Genomic DNA, 21,173 nt, shown 5'->3' on the forward strand with positions numbered 1-21,173 from the left:
ATGATCAGATAAAATGCAAGGTATTATCTACACCCGTTTATATTTACTGAGGGTTGCCCTATGGCATAATATATGGTCTATTTTTGAGAAGGATCCATGTGCTGCTGAGAAAAAAGTATATCCATTTGATGATGGTTGATATATTCTATATATGTCAGTTAAGTCTAGGTTATTGATTGTGATATTGAGTTCTATAGTTTCTTTATTCAACTTTTGTTTGGAGGATCTGTCCAATGGTGAGAGAGGTGTGTTGAAGTCACCCATAATTATTGTGTTGTGGTCTATTTGATTCTTGAACTTGAGGAGACTTTGTTTTATGAATGTCGCAGCACCATTATTTGGTGCATAAATATTGATAATTGTTATGTCTTGTTGGTGAATGGTTCCTTTTAACAGTATATAATGTCCTTCTTTATCCCTTTTGATTAACTTAGTCTTGAAGTCGATTTTATTCGATATGAGGATGGCCACCCCTGCTTGCTTACGAGGACCATGTGCATGGTATATTTTTTCCCATCCTTTCACCTTCAGCCTGTGTATGTCTTTTCCAATCAGATGTGTCTCCTGGAGGCAGCATATTGTTGGATTTGTTTTTTTAATCCATGATACCAGCCTATGTCGCTTTATTGGAGAGTTTAAGCCATTAACATTCAGAGTTACTATTGATATATGGTTTGTACTTCCAGCCATGTTTGATTATTTATCCTTTTTTTAAAAAATTTAGTTCGTTTCTCCATGATTATCTTTCCCCTCGCCCTCTGTCTTTACCGAGGCACTTCCTACTGATGGTTTTGGTTATTGTTTTTCATTTCTTCCTCGTGTAGTGTTTTGCTCTAAATGCTTTGCAATGCTGGTTTTCTGGCTGCAAATTCTTTTAACTTTTGTTTATCATGAAAGATTTTTATTTCGTTGTCATACCTGAAGCTTAATTTTGCTGGATACAGAATTCTTGGTTGGCATCCATTGTCTTTCAGTGTTTGAAATACATTGTTCCAGGACCTTTTTGCTTTCAACGTCTGTGATGAAAAATCCGTTGTTAACCTTATTGGTTTACCCCTGAATGTAATCTGTCTCCTTTCTCTTGTAGCTTTTAATATTTTCTCTTTGTTCTGTATATTGGATATCTTCATAACAATGTGTCTTGGCGTTGGTCTACTGTGATTTTGTGTGCTCGGTGTCCTGTATGCATCTTCAATTTGTATTTCTGTTTCCTTTTTTATTTCTGGAAAGTTTTCTGTAATTATTTCATTCAGCAGGTTTCTCATTCCCTTGGTTTGAATCTCTGTACCTTCTTCTATCCCGATGACTCGTAAGTTTGGTTTTTTTATGTTATCCCATAACTCTTGGATGTTTTTCTCGTGATTTTTTACCAGCCTTTCTGAGTTGGCTAGACTCTTTTCAAGATGATATATTTTGTCTTCATTATCTGACGTTCTGGCTTCTACTTGCTCCACTCTGTTAGTGATACTCTCAATTGAGTTTTTAATTTGGTTTATCGTTTCCTTCATTTCTAGAATTATTGTTTGATTGTTTTTTATAATCTCTATCTCCTGATAAAGATGCTTAACTTCTTCTTTTATCTGTTTATGTTATTCATTCTCAATGTGTTCTTTCGCTGCTTGAATTTGCTGTCTTGTATCCTCTTTAAGGTTCCATTCCATCTGTCTAAGGTGTTCCTTGAGTTCTTTATATGACCATTTTTCTGATGACTCTAGGTCCTCCTGAATATTTAGGCTGTCCTGCATTGTTTGTACTCCTTTTTTTCCTTGCTTTTTGAAGCTGCTCATGTTACTTCTTGTTCTGTTTGACTGATGAGTTACTGTTTACTCCTATAAATTTATTAGATGCTTGGGAGGAAAGGTATTAGAAGGGAAGGGAAGAAGTCACTAAAGAGAATGAGAGTAAGCAGGTAGAATTCAAGGAAGGGGGGATAAGATAATTGAAAAGAAATGAAAAGACAAAAGAAGAAAAAAAATAGGAAATAAAAAAAGAAAAAAATTTTTTAAAAATAATTTTAAAAAATTAAAATTAAAATTAGAAGAAAGAAAAATTTTTTTTAAAATTGTAAAAAAAAATTTAAAAAAACAACAAGAAAGAAAAATGAAAATGAAAGAAAAACCCAAATCAAAAAAAAAAGAGAGAAAAGAAAAAAAGGAAAAAAAACTAATGAATGCAGTCTTAGAGTTTGTTTAACTTCTCTTCCAGTAGGTGGCGCTGTGCCCACCAGGCCAAGTTTCTCCTGTCAATACGTGGGAACCAATCACTGTGCAGCAGCTCCTCCCAGACTGGGCGAGTCTCCAATCCTGAGTGCCTAGGGCCTCCTCTTGTGTCTAGTCATTTCCCACTTTTCCTCTAGCCAGGCCCCTCTCACGGGTGCCGCTCACCACAATACTGGCTACATTCCAGGTCTGCTGCTCCCGGGAGCCCTGTTTTCATGAACGACTGGGCACACTCTTCCAGTTTGCCATTCCCTCAGACCCTAAGTTTGTAGAGTTTGGGGCTGAGAATCCTCAACGAATTTTACTTGCCCTCCGGTAGCCACGCCTCCGGTAGCTGGTGCAAGAGACCTCAGCTGTCAGCACTGGTGGGAGCAGTAGTTCTGCGCCTCGGGTCCCGCGCCACCTCTGATTCCCTCGGTCTAGCTATCATGCTCTCGGGAGAGCTGGGAGGGGCCCTTAAGGTTTCCCAATGTGTGGAGAGGGAAGGCTAGGGAATTACACACCTGTTGCCGCAGGTTTCAATGAAGTTATCTCCTCTGCTGCAGTCTGATGACGTCAGTTCTCTGCCATGGTGGTATCTCTTGCAAATGGCGACAGTTCGTTTCCCTTTGCCGGGCGACCAATGCAACGGGTGGGTCCTTACTGTCTCTCCCAAGCCCCGTTTCAAACCTGTGGCCACTACCTATGAAGGCTCGGTAGGTATTTACCTCCATAGAATGAGAAGGGCTGACCAGTTGTTTCAGCAGGATGGATTAGTGCTGAGTCACAGCTGTTTGTCTGCGGGAAGCAGGCGAACGGGAGCTTGAATTCAGCCAATCTGGGCTCAGTGTGTGTTCTGAGAGGCCCAGACTGTTCCCCCCAGATCCACGTCAGCTCAGCATTGCCTATTGATCCTGAGCAAACAGATTTAGGTTGTTTACGACTCCCTATGCCTGCACAGCTGAAGAGGTCAGAGACTTGATCTCTCTGCGCCCGCCGCCATGTTGGAATCCCTTCTTGACTCTTAAGTACAAGAAGTCAGGAGAGTGTTTCCAGCTCTGTCCTTGTTTATAGGTTCCTGAAGGTACTCCTGTGCTCCAACATAGTCTTCTTGTTTTGTTAAGCTAAAGGGGTGCATTGGTGCACACTTAGAATCTCAGCTTAAAAATGAGTTATGTTAAATACAAAAATAATGTAGTAATATATTCTAAAAGGTTAATTAAGAAAATTGGGAAAGATTTAAGTATACAACTCTTTTTTGCAGCACTGGATACACTAAACATTCAATCACAAAATACTAATATATTCATTATAGAGCCAATACAAATCATGTTGTAGAGGAATGTTAGGGAAGAATTCTATGTTAGTGAGATCCTCTTCAACTTAATGAGATGCTATCTCAAAATAAAAAGGAATGGAGATGTGGCTCAATAATAAATCCATAAATCCCAGGAAAGAAAGAGACAGAGAAAGAGACAGGGAGGGAGAGGGAGGGAAGGAAGGAGAGAAGAAAGGAAGAGAGATATGTATATAATACATGTGAATGAAAAAGCAAGTTTGGGATGGTTCTGTGCTGTTGGAGATGTAGCTTAGTGGTAGAGCACATACCTAGCATATGCAAGATCCTAGGTTCATGCCCAGCCCAGAAAAAAACAAAAACAAAACTCCCCAAGGAAGGTTCTATTCGTTTGTATTTAAATTATATATATAGGCATAACAATGATGACATCCTATAAACAAAAATGTCAACAGTGGTTCTTTCTGGATGGTGGAATTGTAAAAATTTTTATTTCCTCCTTAAAAACAAAAAAAATCTCACCAGGCATGGTGGTGCATTCATATTAAGAAAAAAGATAGACCTCCCATAGGCAGCTAAGAAAAGGGTCTTGAAGAAAAAAATTAGGAAAAGTGGATTAGGAAATCAGACTTATGACCCCAGCTATTCCTAGCCACAAGGTCAATTCCTTAACAGCCCCTGACATAACCATCCCCAAAAGGTACTTCTCTTGCACCAAAAGACCTTCACCCCCCACTCTTACGCTGATTAAGGCTTCAAAATCAAAATCATTTTTCTCCGAGTTTGTTGAAAAAAGCAAAATAGAGAGTTGGTTGGCCCCCTTTCTAAATCCTATACCCACAATCATCTATAGGGACAGACAAGCCCATAAAAACCTAGACAACAGGCAGCTGTTGGCATCCTACTCTTGGGAACCCTCCTCCATCTTCAGGAGCTCTGCTTCTGTCACTCTAATAAATTCCGTTACTTTGACCTCAAAATTTTGTGTGCATGGATTTCATTCTTTGAATTTGTGAAACGAAGTACCCCCTTTCACCCTCCATGTTACACTATGATCATAGATACTCCAGGGGCTGAGGCAGGAAGATTGCAAGTTCCAGGTTGGCTTGGGAGTCCCTGTCTCAAATGAAATAATAGGGATTGACTGGGGATGCAGCTTAGAGCCAAAGTGCTAGCCAGGCATGTGTGAAGTTCTGCCATTTGACCCAGCTATTGCCCTTCTCGGACTATTCCCTGAAGACCTTAAAAGAGCATACTACAGGGATACTGCCACATCGATGTTCATAGCAGCACAATTCACAATAGCTAGACTATGGAACCAACCCAGATGCCCTTCAACAGATGAATGGATAAAAAAAATGTGGCATTTATACACCATGGAGTATTATGCAGCACTAAAAATGACAAAATCATGGAATTTGCAGGGAAATGGATGGCACTAGAGCAGATTATGCTAAGTGAAGCTAGCCAATCCCTAAAAAACAAATGCCAAATGTCTTCTTTGATATAATGAGAGCAACTAAGAACACAGCAGGGAGGAAGAGCAGGAGGAAAAGATTAACATTAAACAGAGACATAAGGTGGGAGGGAAAGGGAGAGAAAAGGGAAATTGCATGGAAATGGAAGGAGACCCTCATTGTTATACAAAATTACATATAAGAGGTTGTGAGGGGAATGGGAAAATAAACAAGGAGAGAAATGAATTTCAGTAGATGGGGTAGAGAGAGAAGATGGGAGGGGAGGGGAGGGGGGATAGTTGAGGATAGGAAAGGTAGCAGAATACAACAGTCACTAATATGGCATTATGTAAAAATGTGGATGTGTAACCGATGTGATTCTGCAATCTGTATTTGGGGTAAAAATGGGAGTTCATAACCCACTTGAATCTAATGTATGAAATATGATATGTCAAGAGCTTTGTAATGTTTTGAACAACCAATAAAAAAAGAAAAAAAAAGAAATAAATCTGTCCTCAATAAGGAATTTGCACTTTTTGTGCATTAAAAATAAATGAAGAATATCGTCAATATTTGGGAGTAAAGAGAAGGAAGATGGCCCAATAGAGGCTCTCAGCACTAATCTGAACCAACAACTGTGTAGCTGCATGTTGAGGTGGGTAGAGTTGGAGTCATAGGAAAGTGCTGGAATGCCACCATAGAGAGTTAATGACCCAAAGAAACCCAGACATATTGGGTTTTAGAGTGAATGGAGAAATAGAATACCAACACTAACTAGGCAGCTCCACAGGGGTGAGGAAGTTCCCCATCAGCTGGCTGAAAGTTCATTCCTATGATCTCCAGTAGTGCAGAGTCTGTCACCTGGCAAATATACAGGCTGAACAGACAAGGAAATCTGGGTGCATAGCAAGCTGGTGCAAGAGAAGAGTTCTCAGCACTTCCCACTATATCCATACATGCCCTGGTGGGAGCCATCTTAAGAAGTGTCCCATTGCCTGAGCTTACAGCTTGGGAGATACACACACACACACACACACACACACACACATATATATATATATATATATACACGCACACACGTACATACATATATATATGTATATATACATATATATGTATACACACACACACACACACACACATCCAAGATTTAATGGCCTGTTCTCTTCACTGGCTCAGCAGGCACTCACCCCAACATGAGTTTGGTCCCAAGGAAGTGACTCTAACACAAATCCATTCAGTAGTCCAGGCAGTGAGAAGTTTGGTCCTGGAGAGAGAGGAAGTGGAAGGTGCTTCCATTTAAGAGTAGTGGTTTGGCTTCGGTGATGAAGAGAGACCAGCTGTGTGTGAATTCTCATGGGGGCTGGGGCTGGGCGCACAGGGCTGGGACCAGCAGATCTCTTAGTTCCTACTCCCCATCCCAGCACAGATCCCATTGGCTCAGTTGCTCCCTCCTCTTCATTCAGGAGGATATGCTGCCCTGCCCTGTCATGGGTAGCTAGCACATTTGCCACACCTCCAAACACACTGACTGAGGGTCTCAGAACCATGGTAGCACAAACTGGATCAGTCTGCTGACTCTGTAGGAAACAGTGGCTGGCAGGCAGCTCCTACTCTTGCTGTGCCCTGCCCCCATGTACAAGAATGGTTGCACCTGCTGTGGACATTTTTGCTTCAGCCCACATGGGTGGGCAAGAAGGGCAGAATTCAGCCTACAAAGTACCCTGACTGGTCTACCTCGTTTGGCCTGGAGCCGAGAGTGAACACACCAACTGCAGCTATGGCTGACTAAACTGCCCCTTACTCCCAATACCTGGTGAATTTCAAAAGTAAAATTGGAGGTCCTGAAAAGAAATATTTCCATTTAAAATATCTTAGCAAGACAGAATACTTCTGGGGTTTTGTTGGGGTTTTTGTTTTGTTGCATTTGTTTTTGTTTTTGTTCTATGTTGTTTTGTTTCCATTATTTTTTCCATAATTTTATCTATTTTTTTTTCAATTCTTTAATTGGGTTTTCTCTTTTCAACTATCTCATTCTTATTTCCTTTTATTTCTTTATCTCTTCATTTCTTCTTATGACTTTCTGCCCTTCTACCTTTTTCAATTTTACTGGAATTTTAATTTTAATTTTTAATGCAATATTTAACTTCTCAGTCTATTCTGTGTTACTATTGCTTCTCTCATCTCTATGGTCAATAATGTTGTATACATTCTTAAGTAGGTTTTTATAATACATCAATATCTGGTTTGTTTAGAAGTTGTTACCATCACTGGTAGCCTATTGACTCCTTTCAAAGTGGTGCTAGAAATTGAACCCAGCACTTTGAATATGTTTGGTGGGTGCTTTGATGTTGAGCTCCGTCTCCAAACCACTTGAGAGAAACTGTACCTTACTCCATACAAGATCTAGTTCTGCTAAAACTTTGATGGATACCTTAGCTTAAAGAATAGGGAAGGAAAAAGGCTCCCAGCTGATGGCTCAACCCAAGTAGGTACAAATGGGGTTCAAAGATCCACTACCAGACAATCACCCCTCTCAGCAACAACAGAGAAAAATACAAAACGGTTGTCCCCAAAGAGCCCTAGCATAGGTTGCTCCCAAGTTATCTGACAGCACGATGCTAACAAAACTGTGAGAATAAGCACAGAGAGTATACATAATATACTCCACTGTCATGCCTACCTGAACAAGCAAAAAGACTCCACTTATGCAAGTCCTACAGAGGAAACAAGTTCCTCAGGTTCTGACACAGGTAACAGAGAGTCAAAATCTACTAAGCATAATTCAAGAAGCCACAGGAGAACTGTAGTATATAGTCCACCTAGAATTAAACTCAACTCTACACAACAAACCAATATTCCAGGGAACGTTAGCAAAAGAAGCCCACTCACTAAGAAGACCCTCACATAATAGCGGAAAAGACATCCATTGCTACAGATGCACAAATCCCAACATAGAAGCACAAGAAACATGAAAAAATAAGACAGCATGTCTCCTCCAAAAGTTCATAACTCTCATGTAACTGAATCCATTGAACTCATCAAAGGGATAAAATGCTGGAAAAGGAATTAAAAAATTTGATTGTCAAGGTGAACAATGAATTCAAAGAAGACACAAATAAACAGCTGAATAAGTTAAGGAAGAAAATGCAGAATATTAAAGAACAAGTCAATAAACTGAGCACAGTGATGCACACCTATAATCCCAGTGACTTGGGAGGCTGAGTCAGGAGGATGGCAAGTTTGAGGCCAGCCTCAACAATTTCACAAGACCTTGTCATAAGAAAAAAAATTAAAAAGGGCTCAGAATATAGATCAGTGGTAAAAGCACCATTGGGTACGGTACTGCAGAAAGAAAAAAGAAAGGTCAATGAAAAGAGATTATGAAAAAACCAAACCTTATAAATAAAAAACTCAACAAATCAAGTAAAAAACTCATTTGAATGCCTCACCAATATACTATCCATGAAGAAGAAAAATTACCAGTGCTTGAAGACAAGATGTATGAAGTAGCACATTCTGACAGTAATAAAAAAAAAGAAAGAATGAAAAACACAAACAAGAACAAAGGGAGTGATTAAGAAGAGAACAATCATGTTAATCATAGGTGTAGAAGAAGGAGCAGAGGAAAAGGCTAAAGCATAAAAAATCTATTCATTGAATAATAGAAAATTTCCCAAATCTTTGGAATGATGTGGACATCTAAGTACTAAAAGTATTTAGAACCCCAAATAGACATGACTAGTAAAGAAACTCTCTGTAACACACTAAACTGCCAGTAGTACAGAACAAAGAAAGAATATTAAAATATTCTTAATTATTATATTATAATTTTATTATTCAAAGAAAGAATAATAAAAATATTAAAAACTGGGCAAATGGTGTATTCCTGTAATACCAATAACTCCAGAGACTGAGAAAGAAGGATCACAAATTCTAGGCCAGCTTGAGCAACTCAGCAAGATCCTCAGCAACTTAGCAGGACCCTATCTCATTAAAATTTTTTAAATTTAAAAAATAAAAAATGGTGGGAGATTTAGTTCAGTGACAAAGTGCCCCTGGATTCAATCCCCAATATGGAGGGTGGGGAGCTGCAGGAGTACCAAGTCACATTTAAATGCAAACCCACCAGAGTCACAGCAGCTTTCTTAGAAGAAACTCTGAACATGAAAAAATAAGGCAGCATGACTCCTCTAAAAGTTCATAACCGTAGATAACTAAATCCATAGAACTCATCAAAAGGATAAAACAGAGAATATGGATTGATGTATTTCAAGTCGTAAAAGAAAATAATTGCCAACCTAGATTACTATAACCAACAAAATACTCTTCAGAATTGAAGAAGAAATAAAGACCTTCTATGATAAGTTTAAACAAGTAGAATTCATGACACTTAAACTGGCCTTATAGAAGATACTTGAAGAAATTCTACACCCAGAAAAGGAAGAAAGATAAACATGATGTCAAGAGCACAGAAAAGAATAAATCTAGAATAATAGATAAGCAAATGCAAATTAGCAAAGAATCAAACATATTAATACAGAAAAATATCAAACCTCTAAGATGAATGAAAGGAAGCAACAGAATAATCAAAACAACCAAAAGAAAAACAACAAAATGACAGGAGCAAATAAATACCTTTGAATAATAACCCCAAATGTAAATATTCTTAATTCTCCAGTTAAAATGCAGACAGCTGATTACATTTAAAAACAAGACCAGGCACATTGGCACACAACTATAACCTTAGTGATTTGGGAGGCTGAGGAAGGAGTATCTCAAGTTCAAAGGCAGTCTAAGCAAATTAACAAGGCCTAAATGATTTAGTAAGACATTGTCTCAAAATAAAAAAGGCTGGGGATGTGACTCATCCCTGAATTCAATCCTTAGTAAATAATAATTATATAAAAATTTTTAAAAGACCCAGCTGTTTACTGATTGCAGGAAACTCACTTCACTTTCAAACACATACACAGACTAAAACTGAAAGGAGGGAGAATAATATTCTGATCAAATGGAATTTGAAAGCAAACAGAAGAAGCTATACTCATATTCAACAAAGTTGACTTCAAATTAAAATCGGTCAGAAGAGACAAAAAAGGTCACTACATATGAATAAAGGGAATAATCAATCAAGAAGATAAAATTATAGAAAAAATATATATGCATTGAATGTCAAAGCACCTAATTTTATAAAACAAATACTACAGAACTTAAAGGGAGAGATAAGTCCCAATACAGTTCTAGTGGGTAACTTCAGTACCCCATTGTCACCAGTAGATAGATCTTCCAGACATTATAAAAGGGGAGTTTATAGCTTTAAGTGCCTATATTAAAAAAAAATAGAGAGATATAAGGAAAAAAAACCTAATGATATACCTCAAGGCCTTAGAAAAACAGGAACAAACCAGACCCCAAATCAATAGAAGGAAAGAAATAATAAAAATCAGAGCAGAAATACATGAAATAGATACTAAAAGGTCAATAGTTGATTCTTTGAGAACACTAATAAAATTGACATACCCTTAGCAAAACTAATCAAAAGATAGAAAAGATCCAAATACATAAATTTAGAGACAAAAAAGGGGATATTACAACAGATACCACCGAAATCCAGAAGATAATTAGGGAATATTTTGAAAAACTATATGCTAATTAATTGAAAAATCTAGAAGAAATGTAAAATTTTCTGTGTACATATTACCTAACAAAAATTGGACCAAGAGTATATAGAATGCCTGAACATATTAATAACAAACAATGAGCAAAGCAGTAATAAAAGTCTCCCAACCAAGAAAAGCTCAGGACTGGATAGATTTACAGCTGAATTTTACCATACTGTTAAAGAACTTATACCAATACTCTTCAAACAATTCCATATAATACAGAGGGAATTAACCCTTCCAAACTCATATTAAGAAGCCAGTATTATCCTGCTACTGCAACCTAACAACATAATAAAAAGAAAAAAGATAGGAAGGAAGAATTGAAGGAAAGAGGAAGGAAAGAAAGGAGGAAAATTGTAGATCAATATCCTTGATGAAGATAGATGCAAAAAAAAATCCTCAATAAAGTTGGGAATGTAGCTCAGTGGTATAGTATAGCCCTGGGTTCAATTTTAAGCACTGCAAAAATTAAAAACAAATTAATAAATAAATCCTCAATAAAATGCCTGCAAATAAAATTACAGTAAAAAGAACATACATCATGATCAAGTTGGCTTCATTTCAAGCATGCAAGTCTGGTTCAATATATGCAAATCAATAAATGTAATACAGCACATAAATAAATAAAGAATAAAAATCACAGGATCATTTCAAAAGATGCCGAAAAAGTCTTTGGTAAACTCCAATATCACTTCATGACAAAAACCCTAAATAAACTAGGTGTGGAAGGATCATACCTCAACATAGTAAACATCATATATTACAAACATACTGCCAACATACTGAATGAGAAAAAAATGAAAGCATTTTCTCTAAAATCTGGAGTGGGCCAAGGGTATCCACTCTCACCTCTCTTATTCAATATAGTACTTAAAGTTTTAGCTACAGCATTCAGGCAAGAGAAAAAAATAAAAGGGATACAAATAGGAAAGGAGGAAGTCAAATTATTTTTGTGTAAAGATGATATGATTTTATACCTAGAAGAACCTCAAATTCACCAAAAATCTTTTAGACTGATAAATAAATTCAGCACAGTAGCAGAATACAAAATCAGCATACAAAAATTTGTAGTTTCTAAACAACTTAATTAGACCATGTTTCAAAAAAAAAAATAACCTAAAAAGCCAAACCAAAACAACAACAACAAAAAAAAAGGGGGGGGCTGAAGATGTGACTCAGTGGTTAAGCACCCTTGGGTTCAATTCCTGGTACAAAAAAAAAAAAATGGTGGCTTTCCTGTACACTAATAATGAGCTTGAACTTGTTGAAAAAGAAATCAGGAAAATCCCATTCACAATAGCCTCAAACAAAACAAAGTAAACTAACAAATGAAACCTAGAAATAAACCTAACCATAGAAGTAAAAGAACTATACAATGAAAATTATACAATACTAGAGAAAGAAATTGAAGAAGACACTAGAATATGGAAAGACATTCTATATTCATGGATTAGGAATTAATATTAAATAAAATGACCATACTACTGAAAGCAATCTATAGATTCAATGAAATCCCCACACGAATGTCAATGACATTCTTTACAGAAATTAAAAAAACAATTTCAAAATTCCTATGAAAGCATAAAAGCCAAAGCAATTCTGAGCAAAAACAACAGGGCCAGAAGCATCACAATATGTGACTTTATAATATACTACAGAACCAGAGTAACAAAAATAGCATGGTATTGGCATAAAAATAAATACATAGACTAATAGAATATAATAGATGACCCAGGAATAAACCCATACATCTATAGCCATCCGATTCTCAACAAAGGAGCCAGAAACATATTGGAGGAAAGAGAGCCTCTTCAGCAAATGATGCTGGAAAAGTTGAACTTCCACATGTAGAAGATTGAAAATAGATCTCTATCTCTCATCTTGCCAAAAATCAACTTAAACTAGGCCTGATGGTACATACAAAAAATCCCAGCAACTTGGCAGGCTGAGGCAGGAGGATCACAAATTTGAGGCCAGCCTCAGCAAATTAGTAAGACCCTGTCTCAAATTAAAAATAAAAAGGGCTGAGGATGTAGCTCAGTGGCAAAGTGCCCCTTGTTTTCAATTCCAGGTGCCACCCCCCAAAAATATCAACTTAAAAAGGATCAAGGAGAGTGGTATTATGATGCACGCCTTTTTAAGTTGATCATACAGCAACTCAGGAGGCTAAGGCAGGAGAATCACAAGTTCAAAGCCAGCCTCAGAAATTTAGCAAGGCCCTGAACAACTATTCAAGACCCTGTCTCAAAAAATATAAAAAATAAAATAAAAATTTTAAAAAGCCAACCAATTAATTAATGTTTAAAAGAGTGTAAACCAATACTTCTCAAAAGAAACATGAATGGCCAATAAAAATGTAAAAAAATGATCAACATCTTAGCCATCAGGAAAATGGAAATCAAATTATATTGAGAGGGGTGGGAATATAATTCAGTTGGTAGAGTGCTTGCCTAGCATACACAAAACCCTGAGTTCAATCCCCAGCACCACCACTGGGGGGGAAAAAAAAAACCTATATTAAGATTCCATCTCACCCAAGTCAGAATGGCTATTATCAGACAACCAGACAACAACAACAAAAATACCCAAAGGTTAAAGGGCAAAAGGAAACCTTACATATTACTAGTAGTATTGTAAATTAGGACAGACACTATGAAAAACAGTATGGAAGTTTCTTTAAAAACTAAAAACAGATCTGCCAGGCAATCTAGTTATATCACTCCTGGGTATATATCCAAAGAAATCAAGGTTAGCACACTGTAGATTGATATCCATATTGCAGTGGCATTCACAATAGCCAAGTTATGAGATCACCCTGGATGCCTGTCAATCAATGAATGTGAAATAAAAATGTGACACATATATATACATAACAGAGTATTCTTTAGCCATAAAGAAGAATGAAATTTTGTTTGCTTCAGCAGCACATATACTAAATTGGACTCACACACACACACACACAAAATGAACAGGTTCCTGTGTAAGAATAACATGCAAATTTGTAAAGCATTTCATATTTAAATTTAAAAAGAATGAAATCAAGACATTCGCAGGAAAATAGAAGGAATTAGATATCATCAAGCAAAATAAAACTCAAAAAGACAGATATTACATGTTTACTCTCAGATGTAGAATCTAGAAAGAAAGAAAAAATGGAAGCTACATGAAAGTAAAAGGGGGAATATTAGGGAAGGGGAAGGTACTCGGGGGACAGAGGGCATGAGGGAGGATGGTTATGATCAAAGTATGTTATATGCATATATAAAATTATCACTATGAAACCCATTATTTTGTACAATTAACATGCATTGTTAATTATTAAAAAACAAATTTTCACACCAAAATGAACATTAAAATAATAGTTGGAATATTGATTGGTCCATAGTTGAGTAAGAAAATTGAAAGAGTAAAAGTTAAAAAAGAGCTCAGCAATAACTTAACATCAAGTGAAACCAGATAGTATGATGGTCATGAAAATGTGAAACAAGAAAAAAACCTCCTGCAATGAAATATAATTTGATTGTCACAGTTATATTAAGTAGATAAACAGGCTTATAACAAGTAATTAGATAAACAAGATGTGGTTTGTAAGGGTTCACTCATTCTCTGTCAGCAACTAGTCACTGTCTCAAATATCACTCATATAGTAATGGTTTAATCCAAAGTGCAAATCAAACAGATAACAAACATACCCTGAAGGGATGATGTTTGCTAAAATCTAAGCACACTATGAGACTGTGATTTATATTTAAAGCAAATGGTTAAAAAGTACCAAAAAGAAAATATTCAATGGAAAAGTAGAAAATGATCAGATTGGGTTTTGAAAATATTTTTTCAAAAACAGATTGTCTAAACAATGACTTATTCAATACAAAAATTCAAAATTAAACTCTTTCTCTAAATACCTGTTTGGCATCTCACCCCTTCTAACAACCTATTTTATACCACACAACTTCAATCACAAGATGGAGTTGGCAGTATTTCAGAAATGCTTTTCAACAGTACAAAAACCTTTTTTTGGAAACAAGGATTAGCTTACCACAAATATGGGTATGTAAAAGTAGGCACTGATTTATGCAATATTTATTCAAGTAAGATTCTTCCAATATTTTCTGGAAGAGAGGTACTTTTCAATAATGCCATTCTGTAGACCAACATCTTAGAGAAGAAAGTACTAATATGTGTTCCTTTTTTTTTTTTAAGAATGGTCTCAAGTATTTAAAATGAATAAAACTGTAAAAGTAAGATATTATCGGATTTCTATGTAGTCAGTGATTAATTTCAATAAATTTTATTTAAAAATAGGACAAACTTGAAATTTTTTATATGAATCTTCTTTCCACTAGGTTTCTCCCAGTTTTTTAGATCTGGAAAAAAATTTACATACTTGGAATCTACAAGTTTCAAATTTTTCTCCTTCTGTTTGCTCATAGCAAGTGCATTGCTTGTTAGTAATTAATGTTCCTCTACATTAATTTGTATAGTGATCCATCTATACACTGTTTCTGTCTCTATTATATCTAATATATATTTCTGTCTTGAGCCTCTTTAGTCTAGTCTTGACTTGATGGTGGAATTGAATTACATGTTCTCCCCACTCACCTGCCCTTATTCATGCCCTAGACTCATTCACTGTCATATTTCAACTCTCACTTGATTCCTGTATTTTTTTCCTAAATGCCAAACTTACCATGAAATTATGGCCTTATCTAGAACAGAACTTCTCATCTGGCTCTCCAATATGACTATTGTATTTCTGCATTGTTTAATTATTAAATTTTATAAGTTTAGTTTTAGAGTATCTCTCACATTCATCTCTTAATTTCTCTTTGCAATTTGGTTCTTTGACTATGGCTTTGTTATCACATTGATCTTTCCCTGACTTTCTCTAACATCATGTCTCTTAAAAGAAAAGCAAAGACATAGGATTGTATATTGGTAGTTTATTTGAGCAGTGATTCTCAAGAAGTATGATGGAGAGCCCAAGGGACTGGGAAAGAAAGGGCAAGAGAATAAGTTTAAAGATGGCTTATGGCTACCACTATTAGTAACTAATGCCTACCAAGATCTTAAAATGAGCCTTATGAAAGAAAATATATCTGGGAGATAAAAGGAGAAAATATTTATTTATGAGCTCCTGTCCCCCATTGATTATAGATGATCTACTGAAAAGAACTCCCTGTGCTTCCTGATTGAACATGCATGAGTTTGTGCAGTTCTGCTAGCTTCCACCATGACTTTAGAAAAGGTCTGCAGAAAGTGACTGTACAAGGTGCTGGTCCCAACTTACTGTAGTTGTTATCAGAGCAAGATATAATACAAAAAGGACTTGAAAGTCTTATAAAAGGCATATGCTATACCTTACTATTTAATTTGCAGTGTTTTGTCTCTTTGGTAGTCTCTAAATGTCTCAATTAAAATACGTGCTAAAAAAAACATTCATTTATTCACATTCAATTTTCTCATGATGCTAAAAGCTTAAATTCAGTTCTATTTTCCCAATAAATTGATTGATTTATGGAATTTGTGCCACATATTCACTTCTCTGCAATTCTACAAACAATTACCACCATCCTTCAACTCTACTCCTAATACTGACATCAAAACATTTCCCGTTGGGACTGGGATTGTGGCTCAGGGGTAGAGCGCTCGCCTAGTACAGTCACGGCCCAGGTTCTATCCTCAGCACCACATAAAAATAAAGGCATTGTATTGTGTCCATCTACACTTAAAAAAATAAATACTTAAAAAGAAAAAAACATTCCCCTTAAACTCATATTAAATATAGTATCTTGAGTTGTTTTCTTCCGATGATGCTGAGTTCCTATTATCTGTTTTCCTTTTAAGAGCAAAAAACCTGACCAATTCAGCAACACGATCACTGGCTAAAGCAAGTTGGCTATGTAAGATTGGAACACCAACTTCATTAGCCTTTCCAGTCCAGCCAACTAAGCTAAATTTACAGACATATTTTAAAATCTTCTATCCCTATATCAAGATTAAATTGTTCCAGGAACCTAAGGTTTATACTAATCACGTTTATTTAGGTTTACATTCTGTAGCTTAAATAAACATTTTTTTGCATTTTCTTCTGTAATCTATTCTATTACCAGAGGTTGAAAGTCTTGAAATTGCTATTAAGTACAAGTTAGATGATAACATTCAAATAATGCTTATTTGCTTACCACAAATATGATTTTTAGAATGTTCTAAAAATGAGAAGGGGACAAATTAATTTTCTTTATCCTTTGAGTACAATATAACATTCATAGAATTTATCAAGTTCTTTCCTTTCTCATCAGGAGTTTTCAAAAGTTGAAAATAAAGTTAACAGAATATCTCCCCTAAAGGAAAAGTTGGAAAGTTATTTTGATCTGAAACAAATGTCCTTAATATTTTTAAAGATACTAGAAAAAAGGAAGAATATACTCATTCATTTAACAAATATTCATTAAGCACTCTATGTGAAAAGGCACTATAAGAAATTGTTTACTATTTTTAAAAAATAGCTTTTTTCCCTCTTCAACAAATTAAAAATATTCTCTGCAAAACAAATAGAAAATTTGTAAAACAAAAAAAGCCCCTGTTATCACATCATTTGAAGAAACACTGTTAACCTTTAGTGGATGTCTCCATTGCTTCTTTGTAGAATTCCCTCAAAAAAATGTTTCATGGAGGGCTGAGGTTATATAGCTCAGTGGTAGAGCGGTTGCCTAACATGTGTGAGGCACTGGGTTTGATTCTAGCATTGCCTATAAATAAGCAAAATTAAAGGTCCATTGACAACCAAAAAGCAACAACAACAACAACAACAACAACAAAAACATACTTTCTTTTTTTTTCTTTTTTAGTGAGAGAGGAGAGAGAGAGAGAGAGAGAGAGAGAGAGAGAGAGAGAGAGAGAGAGAGAATTTTTAATATTTAAAAACATACTTTCATGGGAACAAATTGGAGGTTAAAAAATAAATTAAAGAATCTTAATTCAGGTAGACTTTCCTCTTTTTTCACTCTTCATGGTATCTACTCTGAGAAATGGCATATATTATGTGCTAATGTAACAGTGGTCCACTTTATTTTTTGAATATGGTCCTTGCTGCTTTGCCACTGCTGTTTATTTATTTATTTATACATACATACATAAACTCAATGGCACTTAACCACTGAGCCACATCCCCAGCCCTTTTTATATTTTATTTAGAGACAGAGTCCTGCTAAATTGCGTAGGGCCTTGCTAAATTGCTAAGGCTGGCTTTGAATTTGCAATCTTCCTGCCTCAGCCTCCCAAGTTGCTGGGATTTCAGGAGTGTGCCACTGCAATTTATTTTTCAAAGGACCATGTTTATTTCTCTTTCTCTTCTTCTTCCTCCCCTTTATACTCTTTCCCCCTCTTGGAAATATAGTCATTTCTGAGATCTTTTAGTGCCATCCCCAAAGCCTGAATTACTTTATTCCTATAGTGGGTGTGTGTCCAAAGATGGATAACTGCCCAGTTAGGGGAAGAAAGCTAATCCTGTTTCACCTCTTTAAAAGCCCCCTGATCCTCCTGATGGACTGTGATAGGAATCTCCTGTGTTTCTCCTTTGCTAGCAAAGCAATAAAACTTATTTTTACGTTTTTCCAAATAGTGTCCACATTATTGGATTGGCATTGGGGAAAAGAACCAAGCTTTCAGCAACATTAATAAAAATAGTTAGGGGAGTAATCCACTAGGCCCTGAAAACTGAAAAACTAAACCAAGCCATGTGTGATGGCATAACCTGTAATCTCAGTGACTCAAGAGTCTTAGGGAGGGCTGGGGATGTGGCTCAAGCGGTAGCGCGCTCGCCTGGCATGCGTGCGGCCCTCAGCACCACATACCAACAAAGATGTTGTGTCCACCGAGAACTAAAATATAAATATTAAAAATTCTCTCTCTCTCCCTCCCTCCCTCCCTCCCTCCCTCCCCCCTCCCTCCCTCTCTCTCTCTCTCTCTCTCTCTCTCTCTCTCTCTCTCTCTCTCTCTCTCTCTCTCCTCTCTCACTCTCTCTTAAAAAAAAAAAAAAAAGAGTCTTAGGGAGAAGAATTGCAAGTTTGAGGCCAGCTTCAGCAACAACAATTTAGCAAGACCCTCAGTAATTTAGTAAGATTCTGTCTCAAAATAAAAAGTAAAAAAGGGCTGGGATAAAAAACCAAATGCCGAATGTTTTCTCTGATATAAGGAGGCTGATTCATAGTGGAGTAGGAGGGGGAGCATGTAAGGAAGAGGAACTCTAGATAGGGCTGAAGGGTGGGAGGGGAAGGGAGTGGGAATGGGGTTAGAAATGATGGTGGAATGTGATGGTCATTATTATCCAAAGTACATGTATGAAGACACGAATTGGTGTGAATAGACTTTGTATACAACCAGAGATATAAAAAATTGTGCTGTATATGTGTAATAAGAATTGTAATGCATTCCACTGTCATATATAAATTTTAAAAATAAAAAAAAAAAAGACTGGGATGGAGCTCAGTGGCAAAGCGCCCCTGGATTCAATCTCTAGTAACAAAAATCAACGACAAAAACTTATAAAAACTGACCAAACCAGGCAAAGTGGTACACACCTATAATCCCAGCTAATACAAATGCTGAGACAGAAATATTGTTAAGTTTCAGGACAGCATGGACAATTTAGAGACCTTGTCTCAAAACAAAAAATAAAAAGTGCTCAATCGTAAAATGCCCCTGAATTTGTTGCCGAAAGTTTCGTCCTTGTTCCTGATACCAATTCAATAACAAGGACAGGGTTTTGAGAAAAAGGAAAAAGATGGTTTATTACTTTGCTAGCAAAGGAGAAACACAGGGCACTCCAGTCCCAAAGGCTGTGATTCTGCCCATCAGCAGGAACAAGGGATTTTTAAAAAGGTTGATTCAGAGAAAATGAGATTAGGGAGGAGTAGAGATCTGGAAGGGGAAGATCAGGGAAATGAAGATCAGGGAGGAGAAGGTCAGGGAGAAGAAGGTTGGCCAAAAGAGAAAAAAACATGTAAGTTTCAAAGTGACAAGGGCTTATAGTCAAAGCATCAAGTGAACCCTTGTTAGAAAATTCAGTCAACAGTAACACATGTTTACACACGAATTTCTCTATATTCGCCACAAGAGGATAAACTTTGGTGTTTAATTAGAAATGGAATTTGGTGGTACAAGCAAAAAGTTCATACTTATCCTGGCTACTGAAAATTGCCAATGTGGTATCATTTGAAGCACGTGTGGTGGCAAGAGTTTTGAATTTCTATACTCCTTTGTTTCACTTTGTCAAAGGAAAAAAAATTCCAAAACTTTGGTTTAATGATCTTAATTGGCTTGATCTTTTATTTTAGGATCTGATGACACTTTACTACATAAAACAGAATGAGTACTCAAATGAACCAAGTAAAGGAGATTGATTTAAAAAGCTGGGTAAAGCAGAAGAAAGCAGAAACAAACAAACAAACAAACAAAAACTCATACTGATAATTTCAAAGTCACTTTTCTGGTAAGTTGAGGACTGGGAGACAGGAAAATAACTCAGTAGTTAATATCAGGGTTTAAGGGCTTTGTTTTTATTTTTTACTATCATTAAGAAAAAGGGAACTTCATTATCATACCAACTGACTTGTGGGTTCTCTCTCTCTAATCCTTAATTAAGGTCAGATAAACAACTTAGTTTTAGTTTGGTGGAACTTTGCTATGAATGACCTCCACTTTGATTTTTAGTCAGGTGTGTTGGGTCCTGGTGTAGGAGCTTAGTCTGAAGCAATGGGCTCCTATAATTTTTATTTAACAATGGCAATCAAAGGAGTGAGGCAAAGAAAAAAGTGATTTATCATGTCAATGACTCATTTTTCACATAAGGCAAAAGGTGACTATACTGATAAAATTTCATTTTAAAATTCCTGCCAAAAGGGAGCTGGGGATGTGGCTCAAGCGGTAGCGGGCTTGCCTGGCATGCGTGCGGCCTGGGTTCGATCCTCAGCACCACATACAAACAGAGATGTTGTGCCCGCCGAAAACTAAAAAAATAAATAAATATTAAAAAATTCTCTCTCTCTTTAAAAATAAATAAATAAAATAAAATTCCTGCCAAAAGGCCCAAGTAATTAGCAAAACTAACCAGTGGAAAAAAAAAGAGTGAGAACAAAATCCATTATTTTTCTATTTGGGAATTTCACATTACTTTTCTTCAGAGAAATTTGTCTTTCAGTAGCTATGTATATGCCAGATATGAATAATTAAACTATTTTACATTGAATTTTGTTCTTTTATTTGTAGTAATAAAGGGAGATTCTAATAAATCTATAGGAAAGAGCCCCCCCCCCATCCTTGTACCCTTGGGTCATAAAACAATATTTTCACTTTCCTTCAATTTTCTTAAGTGGCTCAAATTATTTAGGACAACTGTAATGAAGTGTAAGTCAGGATGAAATTAATTTGTAAAAGTTAGGTTGTGTTTAATTGAATATGAGCAAAAAGTGATAAATCAGCAATTGAATAGCTATGTAGGAAATGCTGATCCAGGAATTAAGGAGACTGGCTGACTATGTTTACTATATTTATA

The sequence above is a fragment of the Spermophilus citellus genome (genome assembly GCF_964194105.1).
Source record: "Spermophilus citellus genome assembly, chromosome: 1".
NCBI lineage: Eukaryota > Metazoa > Chordata > Mammalia > Rodentia > Sciuridae > Spermophilus > Spermophilus citellus.